The 22,219-nt window shown below is 44.0% G+C and overlaps 1 protein-coding gene across 1 annotated transcript in view; it reads right to left on the reverse strand.

The window, feature by feature from the left end:
- The window catches only part of LOC111872725 (calcitonin gene-related peptide type 1 receptor), a 149,933-nt gene that overhangs the window by 111,645 nt on the left and 16,069 nt on the right, over positions 1-22,219 (reverse strand). Inside the window, exon 2 of the mRNA XM_033754813.1 lies at positions 7,652-7,708. The gene's annotated coding sequence lies outside the window, so the exon portion shown is untranslated. The remainder of the gene's footprint in view (positions 1-7,651; positions 7,709-22,219) is intronic.

Here is a 22,219-nt window from a genome sequence, read left to right on the forward strand (position 1 = left end):
TATATTTATTTTCCCAATTATGAATTGGAATATGTTCAACAGGTTGCCATCATCCATAAATTCTTATGTGCTTGTAACAATTAAATAATTCGACTCATATCAATCTGAATGTTATCATTCAAGTGCCATCCGTAGGTAGCTCTGTTACTCTCACTCCAACTGTTCATTCCTTTCCTCTGGTTGCAATATAACGATTCGTTTGATATCGCCCGAGTGTGTTGTGACATCTGTCCTTATTCTCTTGCATTAATTCAACTGCCGAGATCCCTGCGTCACCATTCCCCCCCCCCTCTCTCACACCATTGTCACGGTTGACGTCAACTGAATGGATTCACTGTGGGGGGGGGGGCAGGTGGATGGGGACGTGCATAATGAGAATTTTCTTGACACATAATCTGAAACTCGAAATTGTTTAGCTGAGCAACCATTAGCTTCTCAAAAAGAACTAGGTCCATTGAGGGGGCTTGGATGTGGGTAGTGACGCTTTGGATATCGACTCTTATATAATGTCGGACGTTGTTATGACTGATTAATGGGAAAGTATTATGTGAAGAGCCGTAGTGGCAATACTAACTCCATGCAGCTGAGCCCTTCTTGAGAAGCCGCCAGTTGTGCAGCTACTCAAGAACTTCCCAGCATTTACAGAACCCAAATGGTCACTATCATGTACACAAGAGCCCTCCACTGGTCCTAATCCTGAACCAGATCAGTTCAGTCCATACCATCCCATCCTGTCTCTCTAAGTCCCATTTAATATTATGCGCCCTCTTACATCTTGGTCTTCCCTTCCTAGTGTGGAGACATCCATTCATCTGCTTTAGGTCCATATTAAGTCTCCGAAATATAAGCTTTTCAAATAGTTTGTTTATTATGGACTGTAAGCTTATTGGACGACACGAAGATAATTCTTTTGGGTCTTTTCCTGGTTTTGGTATCAAGATAATTTCTGCTACTTATAATTGTTTCGGCCAAATACTAAGTCTTATCATCATTCGTCGGGCCGGTTCTATATGAATCACCCTGTAGATTGTATGTTAGCACGACCAATCCTTTTTTTTTTTTTTGGCAACTCTTTCATCATTTTGGGGGTGATTTTGTCAATACCAGGTGCTTTTTTGATATTTAAGAAGCCAATTTCTTCTTTGATCTCTCTTGGGCTGAATAGTTTTATTGTCTGAATGTTTGGCGGTAATGTGGTGATATCGTCCTCTATCTCTTGATCAGGATGACTGCCATTACGCGTAGACTTTCGATAAGTGTGCTGCGAAGAGTTCCACTTTTTCTTTATCGCTACGAGCCCATCGTTCTGGATGACCTATCTGGATTTCTAAAGGCAGTACAGGAACTATAGGATTTTTAGTTGACTTCACTGGTGTCCAAATGGAGTTGCAGCGATTGAGGCTTCTGAGGTACTTGTGTAGTGTCAGCTCTCTGGACTTCTTGATTTCCACTCTTAACTTATTCGTGGCCCTGCTGTATGCAGTTCTGTCTGATGGTGCATGACTTTGTTGCCATGTCTTCCTAGCCCTTCTCTTATTTACTATAAGTTTTTTGATTTCAGTGGGGATATTTAAACTTCTTATTTGTGTAGCCGGAATTGGAGTGGCGTGTAGAGCTGCTTCTTTAAGATTGTTAATGAAGTTAGTCAGGGCTATGTCTAGTTCTTCAGGGCTTTTAAGACTGATGTGTAAGTTAATGGCTTCTTCTATTTTTATTCGATAATCAGTCCAGTTGGTTCTTCTGTTATGAATCCTGGGAGTGGTTTTTTATCGACAACTTCGGTATTAATAGTAGCTATTACGGGTGTGTGGTCCGATGGAAGGTGACAACTAGGGACTATATCCATGTAGGATGTGGAGATGCCACTTGTAATATAAAAATCCAATAGATCTGGGATTCTATCTGGGCCACTAGGCCAGTAGGCAGGGGTTCCGGTTGACAGGAATGAGTACTGTTCGTTTGGTATTATTTTCGACAGCCCTGTTGTGGTCAAGCGAGATCCCCATAGTGTGTTTTTGCAGTTGTAATCACCCCCTGTCCCACTCAGGGCATGGATATTTATGTGCGTTTTTCTGTGTTTGTGTACAGGTAGAGGCCTTGCGACGATCTGATCACCCGCCCAAGGAGTCCTACCGAATGTCTAAGATCTAGTAAAACCGAAGTGAAACGGAGAGTTTCATGGAGGTAGGCCTAAGCCTAAATGAGGGCTGTAGCGTCAATGAAAAAATCACCCCCTGCGATGAACTTATTTCCCAGTGTTCGGAAGAATTCGTAGAAGTTATCTTCTTTGATATTATGCCTAGGTGGGCAGTACACCACAGCTGTTAGTTCGTATGCCTTCATTTTTACCTTAATTGCTGTAGCTCGTAGGAAGTCTTTTTTCAGATTTCGGTAATTCATAGTGGCTTATGTTATTTTCAATAAGTATTCCAGTGCCTGCGTGTGCGGTGTTATCCGGATGACAGGCAAAGTACGTGTTATAATGGGATATCCTGAAGTATGTTCTGTCAGTAAATTGGGTTTCGCTTACCAACAATATGTCTATTGCATTGTGATCCAGAAATGTTTTAATTTCATCTTTATGCTGTAGTAGACCGTTGGCATTCCAAAGGGCTGTTTTAGAAACTTAGCCATTGTGGGATTTAGTTAGTAGAGTCGATAACATGTTTAGTATCATAGTATTCTGCTGGATAAGCTGATTGAACATGTTCTTGAACTCTTCAAGAAATCTGTTTAAGGTTATGGGTGAGGTGTCTTCTTCTTGCTGGCTGTTATGTGTAATTCCCCGTGTACATCTGCGTAACTAGCATTTCTGTATGCATTGTTTGTTGTTGGTTTAGGTATTTCGGGTCTCACTAGGGAATTTGGATTGTGCATGTTTACTGTAGGGTTTCGTTGAACATTTTGTCTGTTGTTTGCGTTATTCGTTTTGATGAGGCTGTTATAGAACTCAGATCCTTTATAGTGTGCTGGATGCGAACCATCGCATAGGGCGCATTTAGCAGGAGTGGTATTTGGTTTTTTTACAACATGCGGCACTATGTGGGCCTCCACACTTTACCCAAACAAAGGGTTTAATGCAGTATGTCTCGGTATGTCCATACTGCTGACATCTAAAGCATTGAGTTAGTCCTTTATTCCTTCGTGGTGGTTCTATTACAACTGTTTTGTTTTCTATCATGTTAATATTATAAATATCTTTATTGTTACTTGCTGGTTCCAAGTCAACAAAAATATGTTCAGTGGTTGCCTTGTAACTCTGTCTGCCATTGCTGACATTCCTGACTTTATGTCCAATCTTTGTAAACTGATTTTCGATTTCTTTTGTACTTACTGAGTAGTGCAAATATTTTATGACCACCCTGTACACTCTCTCCTCCTTAAGTTGATATATATGGTGTACTATATTGTTCCCTTTTAAGAATGCTACCAGTTCCCGGTATGTTTCGGATGTAGTGCAATTAATTTTTATAGTATTGTCTGCCATACTTTTAGTAGAATATTAATCTTGTTCAATAATTTCTTTCAATTTATTTACCATTTCGTTATAGTTTATTACTCATATATAAATATTGGTGGGGGTTTCGGAGTTTTGATTTCTGGATTTGCCTGGTTAGCGCTTTCTTCAATTGACAGTGGATTAAATTTATTGCTTATTGTTATATCTGTATTTTGGATATATGTTTGCCTTGTACTGATTTTTTCTTTTGTAGTTTTTCACTTGTTGCCATTCATTTACATTTACTGTACCCTTGTCTGATTCATCTTCACTAGTTGATGCCGTCCTGTATGTATATGGCCTCTATTTATATTGTTGTAGATGCTGCTGATAGCTCGTTGAAGGAATCGATTGTACATTTTGCGGAGCACAATAATTGTTTACAATATTATTAATTAATTAATTATTACAATATTAAATAAATTTGAGCACACGTAGTAAAGAATAACAGCGGCACGCACACAGAAAGACTACACAGGATAACACCTATACAGTGTGGAAACAAGAACTAGCCGCTGCAGCACTTCAAACACAGGGCGAATAACCCTAACAATTTTAAAATTTTAAAATTTGGACAAGAATTTAAAGGTTTAAAATTAGAACTAAAGATTTTATTATGGTGCTATTACAATAAACTCAAAATTTACGTGTGTGAAGTAATCTACGGGTGGACAGCTATCAACGAAGTAGAAGTTGATAATGACAGGGAGAGTGTTTTAGATGTTAAATTTTGAACTGGGTGCAGTGTGACAGCGACGTGAGTGTTATACACCTGATGATGGCCGTCTGAGGCCGAAACATGTAGTGTAGAGAGCAAGATCAAAGACACAAAATATATTGTTTGCACTTGAGACGGAGTTTATATCATTTATTACAATAATTGTTGCTTGTTATTACAGGCTGACTCATTTTTGTTGGCAGATTTAATTCAGGAACTGATCCGTTGCCTACCGGCAACACATTGGTTCTTATCACTTATCACTCGGTGTTTGTTTGTTTGTTTGTTTTTTTTGGTCGCTTATCTTCGCGGCCCTTTTGACTGTCAGAGCACTGTCAAACACGTCTGTACGCTACGAAACTCAAGTAGACACTCCATATAGTCTAATTCAGATATTATCTCGGTGTTTGCCTGGAGGGGCAAATCCTGCCTAGTTTCGAAATGAAAACCTAACGGAAACAAGTCCAGGGGACCACCCACTATATCAGCCTCTTGGGTAGGACCTTGGAATTATGTAACGTAATAAACCTAAGGAAGACTGTCGCGGTTAAATGAAACAGATTTACATCAAGGTTTGAGAATCCGTTGACGACCGAAATCAGATCCCAATCACATTTCTGCTCGACATTGTGCTGTCTACTAATCTCTGTTGCTTGCTCCTCATCCTGCCCACTTCATTGTTTCATGATATTAACGTGCGATACACTGGCCTTCAAGAAATGCAAGCGCCCCCCTCCACATTCCTCGACACAATATGGATACATGACATTTCCGCGTGCATTGTGATATCTTGTCTTGAAGAGCCTCGCGTAGAGTTATACACCTAACGAGATGGCGCGATGTTCAGTCCGCTTGAATACATGTCGCCTCAGAGTGGATTGTGGGACGTACAGACGTGCAGCGCAGCCTCACAATGGCTGCTTCCTTCGAGATGGCTCATTGTTTATAGCCATTCCGCAGGCCTGCCAAATGGCTGTACCGCTTGCCCACCGCGCCTTTCTCGCACGCACAACTGGGACGAACCCCGGTATTTGATGTGGTGTAACTCAGGGCTGAGCAGACTTTTGTAGTCTAAGTGCTACTTACTAATTGTTTAGAACTCCGCGGTAGCGTAGTGGTTAAGGTACTATGCTACAAGCCGGAAGGTCGCGGATTCAAGTCCCGATTCTCTTCAATTGACCTAATCCTTCCGGCCGCACTAGGCCCTCTAACAGAAATGAGTACCAGGAATTAATTAAATAATTTTCCTGGGGAGTGAAGCGCGGCCGGCGCGTAAGGTTGACAACCTTACCGCCACATTTGAGCCGACTGTCAAGGTAATGTGGGACCCTCAACGTCTCACAACCCTATGGGCCTTCACGGCCTGTTACAGGGATAACTTTACTTTACTTTATTTTATTTGTTACAGATTTCTGTAGTTCGAAATAAGATCATAGTTTCATTGAGTAAGTGCAACGTGAAGCACAATAGACCACTGTAGGACGCGGTGCAAAGGCCGAGAAGGCCTACCCTTCATACATTTATACATTCAAGTGCAACTTAAAGCTCAGATACTACTCGCTCTTCCAGAATTCACACGAACATACTCGTATTTTAGCGTGTACAGCCGTTACTGTGCAACGACAGCTAGTTAAGCAAATATACCAAAGCCATTTCTATGCAACGACTCAGTAAACACGTTCTCGAGACAACCGATACGCATGCATAAGCAGAGGTACTGTTGGAAATGGTGTTTTCTACTCGGTCCGTGCAAAGGGGTTATAAGGAAGATAGTTGGGGCAACCGATTCAGTTCTCCACGGAAGACTGTGAGGAAAAGAGGCAGTTGGACGGGAGCCGCCGTTCAGATAGGAATTGAGCGCGTGAAGCTGAAGAATCTCCACTGTTAGCAGCCGTTGTCAGGGAACGGCTGGTGATGACAGAGCAGGCTGCAAATGACTTAGCGGATGATGTGGTGATTTGTAAAGTGTGGAGAGTAGCGATGACGCTATAATTAAGTGTAATTACGAGTTGTAACCCCTTCTACAGTCACTCATACATGTGAAAATATGAATTATAAAATTTAAGACTGCAAATATATTTTCGAGCACAAATTTTCTGTCCCAACATAAGGCGGTAGAAAACACGCGAAAAATAAGATTTAATCACTGAGATGAGACGGGCATCGAGATAATTAATTATGTAAACTTGGGTGTGTAACTGTGAACTGGTGTCCTAAAACTGGGCTCGAGGCGGTCGTCTGTCAGGCAAGGGCGATGTTCTGACCTGAACGCATTCGCCTTCCAGAAGGCAGAGCACATCTGCCAATAGAACTAGGAAGGGTGTCAAGTAGCGGGCCACTTCCATGAGTTATGGAAACTTTTGGTTCCTCATCAGTTTCCAGAAAGTGGCGTCAGACTTTGTACTTTCCTCTTTACTTCACTTCTAGAAAGGAGGGCATCAATCTCATTTTGACGGGGATCTAATGATAACGTAAGTTTCCAACACCTGTCGCCACAGCACTGCACAATGATACACACGAACGTAAAAGTTGGCTGCATCTTGTGGTTCCTCGGTAACGACGCTGAAATTCATCGAAAAACTTGACATTTTCGATCTCTAGCTACAGTTTCTGCAGACAACACCACATCCATTCAGCCACCCTTGCATGCTGTCACGTGTATGGAGTGTGACTGTATGGGGTTTTGGATTGAAGGTCGGATTTCTTGGACCTTTGATACAACGCGTGACAGCGCTTTACATCTCAGTATTACTCACACACACACACACACACTAGTGTCCACGGTCACGTTTTCACTAGCCGTTGCTTTGTAGCTGCTTCCAGCGGCGGATGTTCCCCTTCCTCTGGATTCCTAATTATCCCCGGCCTCAGCTACCAGCTTCTCATAGAAACATCTCACCACGCCTGCACGTCAGCAGTTCTCTGACTAAATCAGTCACTCATCAACCAACTAACTCAATTCACTCCACATAACTTAACTAAATTTTCACTAACTGCCCTCTTTATGACGTCCCGGCACCGTTCCTCTGTCACTGTTTAGGGGTTTTTGTCTATTTGTTTCGCGGTCGTTGCCTAGTAACGGCTATATATGCCACAATACTAAAGAACTTGCAGGACACTTGAAAATCGTGATTGCGGTGAATATTCAAGCTGTCAGCTTCAGAGAGCTTGTCAGTGTAAGCATAATAAACGCGGTCTAGAAGCAGTTTTCGATGGAAAATACTGACACTGTAATACCGACCGAAACAGTATCCTTTATTGCTGAAATTGTCCGCTTGTATTGTAAGTAAATTAGATCTCTTTTGCATACCTTGTTTCATGCAAACAACAAACTGAGGAGCATCATGACAAACACGGCCCATATTGGACTGATTTAGAAGCACGTGAGAACAGGCAATAATACTGACTGCAGCTACTTGCAGCGGCTGGCTTACCCTTTGCAGGCGGTGAAAATTGCCTTGAAGGACTGAGGACAGCTGTTGATAACTTTGCTGAAACAAGAAACAAAACACATTTCGGTTAAACTTTTCCGAGACATAGAAACACACATTGAAATTTCCTCAACGTTGAATAAATGGCTGGGCATTTTTACATCGTTGTTACTGTGGAAGTACATTTGGATATCATTCTCCCTTGAAGAAGTACGAGTATTGGAAGTTGTGTTTATCTAGTTTGGCCAACAACATCACCGGACCTCCATCTACAGAAGCAGGAACGGAGGAGTCTTATATTTCGAATACTGGACTGTATTATCAAATAAGATATTTTCCTTCGGCTGACAAACCATGTAAACGGACCAACTAGCTCACGGTGCTTATGAAGTACAACCCTGCTAAGACGCTGATAGTCGCCGAGAGCGTCACGTAATTCTGAGTCTTTCATGAAATCCGAATTTTCATTACCACGATCACAAAGCTTTCTACTGGTTTCCAGCCTAAAGTAACCGAATCCATTGGGTCGTTTGTAAATTATTGTGACGTGCCGCCAGAAAGCCGGAATGGTTGAGGAGAGCAGAGTTGATTTCCTAGGCAACGACCAACGTTCCCACGACAGCGGCTGGGAATGGTTGAGGTCAGAGTTGATTTCCTAGGCAACGACCAACGTTCCCACGACAGCGGCTAGGTAGCAGAAAGCTAGCAATTCATATGAAGTTTCCTCTGTTACACACGAACTATTGAAGCAACGTTTCGATAGCAGCGAGCGGAATGAACCCTTCGAGATGGTGTTCCCTATCGAGTCCGCCAAAAAAAAAAAACGTAACTGTCAAACACGAATAAAGATCTGGTCGCAAGTCCCAGATGGGTGCCTTATGCCAAGACAGACTGGCCGACTGACCGTCGGACGAGTTCAGTTTGCATTTGACCTTAGAAGAATAGTTAGTCTTCAGTTTGACAGTAATTGTAATTGTGAATAATTATACTTATAAGTGTAAAAGTGAGCGTCCAATAAACATAGTAGCAAAATCCAAAACCCGCGTGAATTATTGTCGCGTTACATGGGCAACACGCCACACTATTAATATAAAGATACATTTTAATATTTTTCTGTATGGCTACGAAACTTTGTTTGTGACATTAAGGGAGGAACATAGACTGAGGGTGTTTTAGAACAGGGTGCTGAGGAGAATATTTGGACCGAAGAGAGATGAATTGATAGGCGGTAGGAGAAAACTGCATATTAATGAGGAGCTTCATAACTTGTGCGCTTTTCCAAGTATAATTACTCGTAGAATGATCAAGTCAAGAAGGATGTGATGTACCGGAAATGTAGCACGAATGGCGTTTGCATATTGTGCAAATAGCATGTCGCTTTACAACTTTTTCGCAGAATTGAAGTGACACCGCCTAACTTCCCCCGGTTCAGTACACTTATCGCGACCAATGGGGACTGAACCCGGTCCTGTAACTTGTTCCATCTGGGTGGCTCACAGCTACAGGCTCCAGACGTTGTAATACACGTATATGGGCCGCCACCATAACGGACATACACATAACTTGTAACCATGTTACATATTACCTGTCTACTTTGTTATGAAACATACTGCCGTGTGGTATGACTGGAGAAGAGGTTTTGACTGGTAATCGGATATATTGAACTCTCAAACAACTCGTAACTACAAATAACTACGACAGCCTCTCTGAGTTACACACTCCAAATATCGCTGTATGTACAGCACTAGCTGTTGCTTGGTAGCGGCTTTCAACAGAGGACGTTCCCTTCCTCTGGGTCCCCGAACTGTCCCCGGTCTCATCTACCAGCTTCTCACTTTTCACAACTGCTACTCTCAATTCAGAGAAACTCAGAATTTCTCTACGGCTGGCGGTTTACCTCCAACCAGTTCGTCTTTGCGACAAGCCCCTTGAGGATCACGACCAGAAACTTTATTTTCTAACTGAACACTTGCGGTTATAATCCTTATGTAACATCCTCTCTGACGAGAAGATGGGTCTGTCATTTACAATTGCTGCTGACCCTCGCCATCGCAGTCATTCTCAGGTCCCAGTCCCGCGGGCTCATGACCATGTTTCGCTGTCTCAGGGCCAGGTCCTCGTATTTATATCCCTCCAGAATAGGGTGGACGGGTTATGCCGACAGGCACTGGGTTCCCTTTTCGTCTCCTACGACTCTCAGAGATACGGTGGAAGTATTCGACCCCGCTCCACACGGGATAACAACTGAACTATAAACTCTATGGATTGAACTGGCTAATAATGGAGTCCAGTATCGAGCATCGGTCAGGACGGTAAAGAAGTTTGGGATCTGCAAGAGGCTAGAACGTTCTTGAACACGTGAGCAACTATTAGATTTTTGATAGGACTATGCCCCATGACGTTATTAGGCGCAATTAAATGCGTCAACAGTCACAACAAACAGCCACTGTTGGTGCTGAAATATTTAGTGTCAATTTCGCAGTGTCTGGAAACGTGACGTCACATTACGACGTGACAAATAGGCCCACTTGATTGCTAGGGTCACGTGTCTGTGACACAGTAACGCCCGTCTCGCTCCGACTAACGATATATCGATTATTCTAATTCCTCTGTACAGTCACTTCGTAATTGTCATAGAGAGGGTAACATTTAAGACTCATGCGATTTATCTGCATCTTATTTCCGACTAATTAGTTTAAACCCCATTGAAATTTTATAAGAAGATTGTTACAGGCGTACTTCGTTAGAATATCTGAGCCAGGACCCTTGAAAAATTCTGAAGAGAGAGCGTTCTCATTCAATTTCTAGAGTCAGTAAATAGGACAAGAATGGAACTAGAATAGTTATAATGGACGTAATAGGTTTTCTATATGTATCACTAGGTAGCAGCACAGTAAATCTTCATGACAGTCTAGGTAGCAGACACATGTGCATGTTCAGGTGCTGGATTCAACGTCAAAATGGCGACCGTGCTTGATGTGTATACTACCGAAGATTAACGTGCTGTTCTGCGTTTCTTTTTCCGCAAAAGACTCAATGCAAAGGATATTCGTTAAGAAATATATCCTCTTTACGGTGGGAAGTTCTGGTCGCGTAAAGCGGTTCACAACTCTGTCGATAAATTTCCATCTTGGTGGCAGACATTTCGCTAATGACGAAGAGGTTTAAACGGAGGTGTCGAAGTGGTTAAGACAACAGTCAAAAGACTTCTATGCTGCGAGTTTCGACGCCCTGGTAAAGCGATGGGACAAGTGTATCAATGTTGATGTTGGATATGTCGAGAATTTCTTTCCAAGTTCGAATACGGTATGTTCTGCGTTTTATATTCATTTTGACCTGTTTACTAACTATCCCTTGTACAAAATGTTCTGGGAAGAACTTATCGCCTACTTCCCTTCGATACGACACAGACTGCAAAGAAAAGGACGTAGCCAACATTTCTTCTCTATACGTTGCCGTGGTAAGTTTTTACCCAGCCGTTGCCTAACAAAAATTGGGGGTAAAATTGCAGATCCATAGAATGATGGATTTATGGATACGCCATTGAAATTGGCTCAGACGCCATTGGATACACATACCAAGTTCCATAAAGCTTGGTTTAGGCATTCAAAAGTTTATAATGGGGATACAGAGACACATAGAAACACAGACAGTAAGATGATCTCATAAGCCTGCTTTCGTTTCTTCAAAACAAGGGAAGAAGACCAAAAGCTGTGTTAACTATTATACTAACGTTATTTTAAATTCGGTACGCCACGGTCAGAGTGTCTTGAGGAACGCAATCCATGGATATAAAGGAGTACCTGTAGGGATATGAAAGCCCCGGACATAAGGGGTGGAACTCAGGAGTATTTCCAAGCTATTCTGTTGTAAGAGTATATAAAGTATGTCTGTATAAAATTTTCCATTCTGCAATCTTCCACAAATAACAGGACAGAGCGTTTTTCCCTTCCGCCAAAAAGGTAAACTTGTCCCTGTAACTGGCCATGGAGGCCCATAGGTTTGTGGGACGTCGAGGTTTCCATATTTTCTAGACAGTCGGCTCGCAGATGGAGGTGCGGTTGTCAGCCTTACGCGCCGACCGCTCTTTACCCTCAGGAAGATTCCTGGTTCTCATTTCTGTTAACGGCTGAGTCGACCCTAGGGCCACAGTGCGGCTGGAAGGATTACGTCAAGTGAAAAATCCGATGACCTCATTTGGCCTCCACCACAAAATCGCGGTTAAACAAACTTTGCCTGCGAAACACACCTCTTTCTGTGTGGAGTGTGTTCACTGCTGCGACGAGAAACGAACCGCGGGCAGACGTGAAAAATTCGCACGTAGGGACGTCGTGTCACTTCCGCTCGTTTACGGACAGCCTCCATCCGTCCTGGTATGAGTGCGTCACCTTGGCAACGAATGGCGGTCGGATCTGTGGAAGAATAGCGGGAGGTGGAAGAGCGTCTGGCGCTTCTTGCCCAGAAGCATATGCTTTCTGTTCTTAGCGTCATAACTCTGTCAACGAACACACAAACAAACCAGCTCGAGCACGAGATATCTGTTGCTATATTCCTCTAGCCTCCAAGGATATACCATTTAATTAGCTTACTAGTATGTGCACTGGAAGCATTGAATATCCACACTTGCATAGAACGGAAGTCGCGTTTGGGGTGTAGCAATGGCCCCTTAATCTTTTAACGACTGAAGTCAGAGTCAGAGTTATGTTACGACTGACGGACGACGTCTGTCTTTTTGTCAAGCCCATTTTTTTACGCAGAAGACCAGATTCTGATTACTGTGAGACAGTTGCGGGTTTCTTGATGTGAGCGCCCTCTCTGACGAGAGGATGGCTCTGACATTTACAATTCCTGTTGGTCCTCGCCAGCGCAGTCATTTTCAGGTTCGAGTCCCGCGGGACTCATGATCATATTTTAGTGTCTCAGATTCGAGACTCCCTCAACTTAGAGGGCCAGGTTCCCGCATTTATAACCTCCAGGAATAGAGAATACGGTGGCCCAGTTATACCCTCAGGAACTGAGTTCCATTTTCGTCGACTCCTACGACTCTCAGGGCTACGCTGGAGGTATTCGAACCCACCTCCAAGCTGGCATTAAAGACTATATTTCTTCTTTGTAATACAGGGTGTCCCAGGAGGAATGTGCCAAACTTCGGGAGGGTGNAAGTAATATATAAAAAAATTCAGTCCGTACCTCACAGGAAACACATTACGTCTCCACTACAAAGCCCAACCGGTTAATGCTGTTTAGGGAAAGGTCGCTGTTTATTTTGAGAATCATACGGAATACACTTAGGAACCGGGAAAGCGCAGTTGGTATAGCGACTGGCTATGGGCTGGACGACCGAGGGGCCGGAGTTCGAGTCTCGGTGGGGCAAGTATTTTCTCTTCTCCAAGTCGTCCAGACCGGCACGGGGTTCCACCTGACCTCCTATCCAATGAGTACCGGGGGATCTTTCTCCAGGGGTGAAGCGGCAAGGGCATGAAGCTGACCACTCACCTCCAACTAATGCCGAGGTAAAGAAAATGTGGATCTATACATAGATTCCCCCATACGCCTTCATGGCGTAGTGCTGAAATAGTTAAGCACAAGGACTTTACCTAACTATATTATTAAAGAATTTTTGTGTATATCTGTTAGATTATATTTAACAAACTATAGTATTCACTATCAAAATGAAATAAATTACAGTAATACAGACCTATATTAAAAAAGCACAATTCAGAAACTAAGACTGAATTTTTGTAAATTCTTCTTCTGATGACCTCGTGAAGGTTGGAACATGTAGCCAAACACCTTTGCCAAATAAACGAATGCTGGTATGTTGTTATGAATTGGTTTTTGTTTGTGGTAATTATTGTTGTGTAGACCGCCCTGTCTAAGGCTATTATAATTAATACGTTCTTGAACAGCTAATAAATATGTTCTTTCACATGTAACCAATCTATTGTTGCACAACTAATCTAAATACTGTTCAACAGATAATAAATTTAAGCTTTCGAAGCTAATCTGTGTTGTTTCACACCGAATCAATAAATTCTTATAAAGCTAACCAATCTATTGTTGCATAGCTAACCAGTCTGTTGTTGCAAGTACTACAGAGCAACTCTGTATGGCGTCTCATCTTTATCTCCTTCTTGCAGAATAAGAGCACGACGCAACAGAGGGAGGCTCTAGCAGACCGGTTCAACTTTAGAGGCGTACTACTTACTCGCTCGGAAGTTTGTCTGTGTGCCTATCCGCAGCGGCGCTCTCGCTCTTCGATCGATAAACAGTAAACCCTCGACAATCCGGAGTAATTGCGGTGCGGATCGAGATAATCCCGATTAAGCCACGAAACCGGATTAGTGAAGCAAAAAGTAGCCTTAAAAGGCAAAAATAAAACTTTGAACACAGATAAATGGAAAATTTAATGCTATAAGCAGTGCTGATAAAGATAAATAAAATATATCCATGAAGAGCCTTTATTTAAAAAGACAGTAGTGTACAATGAAAGCGATATAAGCAATAACATCCGCGGCCGACTGAGAGTCAGCCACGATACAGAAGAACACGCAAGACAATGTAATGCAAGTTCCGTCTCTTTCTGCGCAGATGATCATTGCGCAGTCAGAGTGCCTCATCTGCCTTCCTAAAGGCCATGGGTTTTATAAAGTATATAGTCAACTGTGAACATCATTTCTAGTGTTTCTAATTTCGACCTGGAGGAACAGCGACCGAGTTAGCGAGAGTTTACTGTATATCTTTGTCGTATGACGGGCACGCGGTAGCTTAGTTGGTCGAGGCACTATGCTACAAGTCAGAAGATCGCGGGTTCGAATCCCTATGAGTTCATTGGATTTTTCATTTGACCTAACACTTCCAACCTCACTATGGCCCCGGGGTCGACTCGGTCTCTAACAGAAATGAGTACCAGGATTCTTCTTGGGGGATAAGAGGCGGCCGGCGAGTAAGGTTGACAACCACACCGCCATCTGTGAGCCTATGGGCTTCCAAGGCCTGTTACAGGGATATATTTATCTATTTTTCTTTACGATTGGCGTATGATAACTCCGGTTTGAGCCTCCATACTTGTTCTTTGCACGAATGCACTTCAGTGGCTGAGTTATTGACTGGCGAGTCAATCTTCGGGTGAGGAACGCTGTAAGTATAGTTCAGTCATTCACCGCTGTTCCAGAAGAACATGCTGCGTCCATCTACGGGTGAGGAACGCTGTAAGTATAGTTCAGTCATTCACCGCTGTTCCAGAAGAACATGCTGCGTCCATCTACGGGTGAGGAACGCTGTAAGTATAGTTCAGTCATTCACCGCTGTTCCAGAAGAACATGCTGCGTCCATCTACGGGTGAGGAACGCTGTAAGTATAGTTCAGTCATTCACCGCTGTTCCAGAAGAACATGCTGCGTCCATCTACGGGTGAGGAACGCTGTAAGTATAGTTCAGTCATTCACCGCTGTTCCAGAAGAACATGCTGCGTCCATCTACGGGTGAGGAACGCTGTAAGTATAGTTCAGTCATTCACCGCTGTTCCAGAAGAACATGCTGCGTCCATCTACGGGTGAGGAACGCTGTAAGTATAGTTCAGTCATTCACCGCTGTTCCAGAAGAACATGCTGCGTCCATCTACGGGTGAGGAACGCTGTAAGTATAGTTCAGTCATTCACCGCTGTTCCAGAAGAACATGCTGCGTCCATCTACGGGTGAGGAACGCTGTAAGTATAGTTCAGTCATTCACCGCTGTTCCAGAAGAACATGCTGCGTCCATCTACGGGTGAGGAACGCTGTAAGTATAGTTCAGTCATTCACCGCTGTTCCAGAAGAACATGCTGCGTCCATCTACGGGTGAGGAACGCTGTAAGTATAGTTCAGTCATTCACCGCTGTTCCAGAAGAACATGCTGCGTCCATCTACGGGTGAGGAACGCTGTAAGTATAGTTCAGTCATTCACCGCTGTTCCAGAAGAACATGCTGCGTCCATCTACGGGTGAGGAACGCTGTAAGTATAGTTCAGTCATTCACCGCTGTTCCAGAAGAACATGCTGCGTCCATCTACGGGTGAGGAACGCTGTAAGTATAGTTCAGTCATTCACCGCTGTTCCAGAAGAACATGCTGCGTCCATCTACGGGTGAGGAACGCTGTAAGTATAGTTCAGTCATTCACCGCTGTTCCAGAAGAACATGCTGCGTCCATCTACGGGTGAGGAACGCTGTAAGTATAGTTCAGTCATTCACCGCTGTTCCAGAAGAACATGCTGCGTCCATCTACGGGTGAGGAACGCTGTAAGTATAGTTCAGTCATTCACCGCTGTTCCAGAAGAACATGCTGCGTCCATCTACGGGTGAGGAACGCTGTAAGTATAGTTCAGTCATTCACCGCTGTTCCAGAAGAACATGCTGCGTCCATCTACGGGTGAGGAACGCTGTAAGTATAGTTCAGTCATTCACCGCTGTTCCAGAAGAACATGCTGCGTCCATCTACGGGTGAGGAACGCTGTAAGTATAGTTCAGTCATTCACCGCTGTTCCAGAAGAACATGCTGCGTCCATCTACGGGTGAGGAACGCTGTAAGTATAGTTCAGTCATTCACCGCTGTTCCAGAAGAACATGCTGCGTCCATCTACGGGTGAGGAACGCTGTAAGTATAGTTCAGTCATTCACCGCTGTTCCAGAAGAACATGCTGCGTCCATCTACGGGTGAGGAACGCTGTAAGTATAGTTCAGTACTTCACCGCCATTCCAGAAGAACATGCTTCTTCCATCTTCGGGTGAGAACACTGTAAGTATAGTTCAGTTTTCACCGCCGTTCCAGAAGAACATGCTGCTTCCATCTTCGGGGTCGAAGAGTTAGGCAAAAAGAAAATAGCTGACAGTAAGCAGGTGAGAGATAAGCCAGTCATTCGACTCAATATAGTCTGAGTTAATGGCGGCGTGCTCATATGAACTATGCATAAATAAATAAACAGATTTAGAAATATTTGTGGATAACAAATAAAAGTAACCTACAATGGCGTCGTCTGTTTCTACATTCGGAAGGAAGACAGTAAAGGCGTAGACTGTGCTATGTGTCTGCGGCTTGTACTTTGTGCTCAGAAAATTCGTAATATTAGAGGAAATCGGGAGAATTGCCACTTTATGGTATGTGACGCTGTGAACGAAGATAGAGAGTTAACTAAAATTGTGGAGGAAATGTTTGCCTCTTATATTTTATACCTTGATGAGTGAAGGAGCAGATTCTCCCTTAAAGATCACAACAGTCTACCAACTAGGCGGCCTCACATTCCAGAAAACATTATTCTCCATAGTAACGGTCGTGACAACTTCGAGTTTCAAAGAGAGAAACTGATTTTGAATTTTAGTGTATTTTTAAAGAAATTAATTCTGCTTGGCGAAATCGGCTTCTCACTTTCCAGGTGAAGTCTCCAAGTGACTGTCATATATTGTCCCTGAATCTGAACTCGTTATTCTTTAATGCGATCGAAGCATTCTTTTGTTTAAATTCCGCAAAGTCTCCAACGAATCCGAAAATCAATTCTTCTTCTAATTGCATCCGAGTTGAAGAGGAAATTGTTTTATGTCATGAGGTTGGTAGAACTTATACGAGACTTTCAGGAGAAGAATTTTGGGAAAAGAAACAGCATGAAGGCTGCGGACTTTAAAATTAGAAATGTGTGGGAAGGAGACATGTTAAAATTAAATTAAATCGAATCTGTCAGCTGTGATTCCCATCAGCGGAGGATATTGGAATGGAATGAGTTTGGAACGAGAGTATTCGCGGGCATAAGTGGCATCCACGTGGGCCGACAGAGCGGGATGGGGCAAGCCAGGCTCTTGTTCCCCTGAAATACAAGAGAAACATCTGAACTTCGCAAAAGGAGTCGGAGTAACAAGCATTAATAACAAGAGAAGTTAGAGACAGTCTTTGATGCCATCTTTGTTACAGTGTGGAGACCCACAGACATAAATCTGTGCCTGTAAGCAAATTCCCTGGCTTTACCTTGTAAATAACTAACTCCATGGAACTGAGCCCTTCTTCAGAAGCTGTTAGTTGTGCAGGTACTCAAGAATTTCTCAACATTTCATGGGACTCGAAGATTCATTACCGTGATCACAGAAACTCTCCACTGGTCTGTATTTTAAGCCAAATCAGTGCAGTCCATACCACCCCCTCCTATCTCTCTCAGATCCATTTTAATATAATCCACCCACCAGCATCTTCGTCTTCTTAGTGATTTCTTTCCTTCTGGCTTCCTACCAGTATTCTATAGGCATTTCCCTTCTCTCCCATTCGTCCCACATGCCCTCCCCATCACATCCTCCTTGACTTGATAATTTCCAAAGAATCAGTCTAAGTCCGAGTACCTTTTTGACATTTCATAACAAGCCTGTTTTTTTTAAAATGAGGGTTTGTTAGTCCCACGCCCAACTCCCAAGCTGGAGGATCACCCCTTGTTGACTGTCCGCGAGTGCTTGTTGAATATACGTAGGTCAGTCAAAAAGTTGCCGGAATTCCCCTGCAGATGGAGAACGAGCAATAAGATAGCGCACACAGTGTTATGGTGGGAAGCTCAGCATGTCTGCTCGCAGGCGCAACAGGTCTGGACAGGTTTCAGTGTGCAGTGTCGTTACTGTTCCATTTGAATTAGACGTGAGTGTTGGTCATTCGGCGCAATGTCGCAGTTGGAACAGCGTGCGAACATCAAGTTCATGTGCAAATTTTGAAAATGTGCTTCAGAGACGCTATTGTCCCTGCAGCAAGCTTAAGGTGATTATTATTATTATTATTATTATTATTATTAGAGGGGGTGGGTTTCCCCATGCACTTAGACCAGTTATTGGTCCATTGTGCGTCCCCCTTTAATTTCTACTGTCGCCATACCCTACCGGTACTGGTGCGTGATATCAGCCCCGTTCAGCCAACGAGGTCGGCCGTCGGTACCTGATATTTCTCCCATCTACCAGAGGCATTGGAAACTACTTGGGCGGGAAATTGTTGCCTAATTTTGCTCAGAGGTCTCCTAGAGACATGAGGATCTTTTACGTGCCGTAAATCTACGACACGGGACCCACGGCTTAAAGTCCCTCCCGGAGGACTTGTTCCCTGAATTTTTCCGCCCTTAAAAATTCCACGACCTCCGCCGGATTTGAACCCGCGTACCTTGAGTCATGAGGTGGGAACGTTACCGCTAGACAACGGAGGCAGCTTAAGTTTACGGTGATACTGCACTAAAGAAATCCACAGTTTACAACTGGTGTTCCCGGTTTAAGAATGGGCAGGAGACGTTAGGGGATGACCAGCGCAGCGAGAGACCTTCGACATCCAGAACAGAAGAAATTATTGAAAAAGTGCGACAACTGATTCGATGTGATTGAAGAAAGACCATCGCGGAGTTGGAGCAAGAAGTTGGTACTGTTACTGGCCATTTCTACGTGCAAGCTTTGCAGAGGTTGCGCGATGCGGTTCGGAGGATGCGGCGCGACAAGTGGCAGGGACAGCGGTTTCTGCATCACGATTACACACCGAGCCACACATCGCTTGAAGAAAGCAGTCTGCTTTTACCGTTCTCACGGTCTTGTCGCTTGCAGATTTCTTATACTTTTTCTTCTACCCTGAAGATGGAGGCGATACGTTCCTCCGAAACGTCGGTTAACACCACTTATACACGGTGCCAAATCCCAGAAGACTGCTTTCTTCATAGTCACCGCCGTGAAAGCCTCAAATCTTACACTCATCGCTTGTTGTGCAGCAATTCCTCGCCGAGAAAAACATTTCTGCCATCACTGAACCACCGTACTTTCCGGATCTTGCTCCGAGTGACTTTTGGCTGTTCCCTACTCTGAAAATGGGCCTCAAGGGGACACGTTTCGCAACCATGGAGGACATCAAATCGAATGCGACGGCTGAGCTCCGGAAGATTCCAAAAGAAGCCTTCCACCACTGCTTCCAACAATGGCAGGATCGATGGAGCAAGTGTGTGTGTGTGTGTGCGCGCAAGGGTCCTACTTTGAAGGTGATTAGGTAAGCGTTGCCGTATATCCTACCATTAGAGTGCTGTACCACCACGTAATCGCTGCTACCCTTCGTATCTGGAGGCCGTCTCTTGCTTCCGCAACCTGAGAACGCGCCATGCCGTGGTGACAAGGACAGCACTTGCCTGCCGCCTAATGCAATGTAACTAACTTCTCCCTTGAAGATGGAGGCAACAGGTTTCTCCGAAACGGTGCTGTGGATCACTAGACTACATTGCGTCACACCCAACAAAGTTGCTTCAGTCCACAGACACTGGTAATCTTCGTTTACTGTTTCGTTATGTTTTTCAGTCCCTCCAGGTAAATGTCGGGACAGTACGTCGTTAGATCGTGACCGCTTCGTTCCTGATCCTTCCCAATTTACAATTTACATGTTATCGTACCTTACGATGCTACGCAGTCTAGATACTCTCAGCGTCGTGAGATGAACCACACAAAATACGCTGTGCCATGATGGCTGAAAGTCGGAATAGTAGGAAAGAAAGATGCTCCTGTTGCTAGGCAACGGTGCGGTAAACGCGTTTCCGCGGTAATGAATAAGAGCGAAAAAATAGAGGGATTATTGGAAATACTGTCTTCCGTGCGGCCCCTGCCAACTCTATATAGTAAGGAAAACCTCCACCGTCGCTCCAGGAGAATGCGGAGAGCGGGGGAATTCTCGAATCTGAAACAGTAAAATGTGGTCATTAGCATGACCGCGCTGGCGAGGACCACCAGCAATTGTAAGCGACAGACCCATCCTCTTGCGAGACAGGATGCTACATGATGACTACGACCGCAAGTGATCAACTGTAAAAATACTGGTCGTTGGTCTCAAGGGGCTTGGCGCCAAGACGAACTGATTGGCGGTAAACCGTCAGTCGTGAAGTAACTCTGGCTCTGACTCCAAGCAGTCCAGTCAGTCTTCAGTTGCATTGTTTATCAGTCGCTACCTAGCAACGACTAGTGAACAAACACAAGACTTTAATTGTCCTGTAGTAGTGATGTGTAAAGCGTGCAAATCAGTATTTTTAGTTACGAGCTATAAATCTAATTGCCAATCCAAATCCCATGTCTTGTCACTAACATGTGACAGTATGTGGAATCGGCTTAATGATGGTCAGTCAGGCCGGAACGTGTGGGGAAATAAACGGATGTTTACGACCGATAAATTGCATGCCACGATCTGTTGACGTAACCCCCGCGTGTATTGAAGTTACACAGCGTGATGCTCCAGCATGTATTGTTCTGTAGCGTCCCCGTGCTGCTGGATTTCCTTCCAGTTGTCACGTCTTTCCGAATAACCCGCACCGGAAGAGGCGCTCATGTGCTACTGGAACTGAGTCGGAAGCCGGCGCACAATATCCAGGCGAGTGGCCTACATTAAAAAGCGTCATCCTTTTGCTTACTCTTGTCATACGTAACAGGACGAGTTGTACTATGCGCAGGCGCATATAGTTCTGTCTCTTTCTTGGAGCCTCTTTTTCCTTGTCACCGTAATTTTCTTCACTGGCTCCGATTATATGAGCCTACTCCACATCAAAGAAGAGTTGGTTGAGGCACTGTGCTACAAGCCGACAGGTTGCGGTTTCAATTCCTGCTGATGTCATGGGGTTCTGTCAATTGACCTAATACTTCCAGGCGCACTGTGGCCCTGGGTTCGACTTACTACCAACAGAAATGAGTACCAGGAATCTTCCAGGGGACTAAAGAGAGGCCGGCGTGTGATACAACCTCACCGCCCTCTGTGAGCCAACCTTCTAGAAAATGGGGGAGCTTCGACGTCTCACGACCCTATGGCCCTTCATGGCCTGTTACAGGGATAGCTTTACCTTGCCTCACCACTGTAATATCTTCTTGCTGGGTAAGGCGGGTAAGGAACCCACTAATTGAAGACGAATTTCTATGCTCAACAATTATACTAAGTTTTATTTGAAAGAAGTAAAAGATGTAGATAGTATACAAGTATACAGTACAGGTTTTCGAAGAAGTCTCCTCCTGTTTTTAATCTTACTGGTATTATATATTAAACTTTAAAAAGAGGGCCAAAGAGGGTGGGGGAAGTCATGAGTACAGAGTTTAAAGGTTCAGTTGTGTACGTGCGGCATAGCGCGTGGACGAACCAAAAAACTAGACTCTCTTCCCTCCAGCTTGGGGGAACATGTTATCGAAGTGTCAAAAGGTCAGGAGTTGATAACATGTATCAGGCTTACGGCAGACGGTTTCAACATCTCTCGGAGCACCCTCTTGGCTAACACAAAAATTACACATTAAAATAGTATATAGTATGATCAAAAGTCTAAGTACATATTACAATATTACACCACCATCTGTGAGCCGATTGGCTAGAAAATGTGGGAGCCTCGACGTCTCACAACCCTATGGGCCTCCAAGGCCTGTTCCAGGGATAGATCTACTTTTCATTTGCTTATTGAGAGAAATGTACTTGAATCGCCAAAAAAGCTGTGTAACGTGGGTAAGAGCTATTTACAGTGCTTAAGGCTGCTATTTTTTGGTTTCATTTTCTGACACTGTCAGTGTGTACACAACATAGCGTCGAGTCGACAGT

The sequence above is a fragment of the Cryptotermes secundus genome, unplaced genomic scaffold (assembly GCF_002891405.2).
Source record: "Cryptotermes secundus unplaced genomic scaffold, Csec_1.0 scaffold900, whole genome shotgun sequence".
Classification (NCBI taxonomy): Eukaryota; Metazoa; Arthropoda; class Insecta; order Blattodea; family Kalotermitidae; genus Cryptotermes; species Cryptotermes secundus.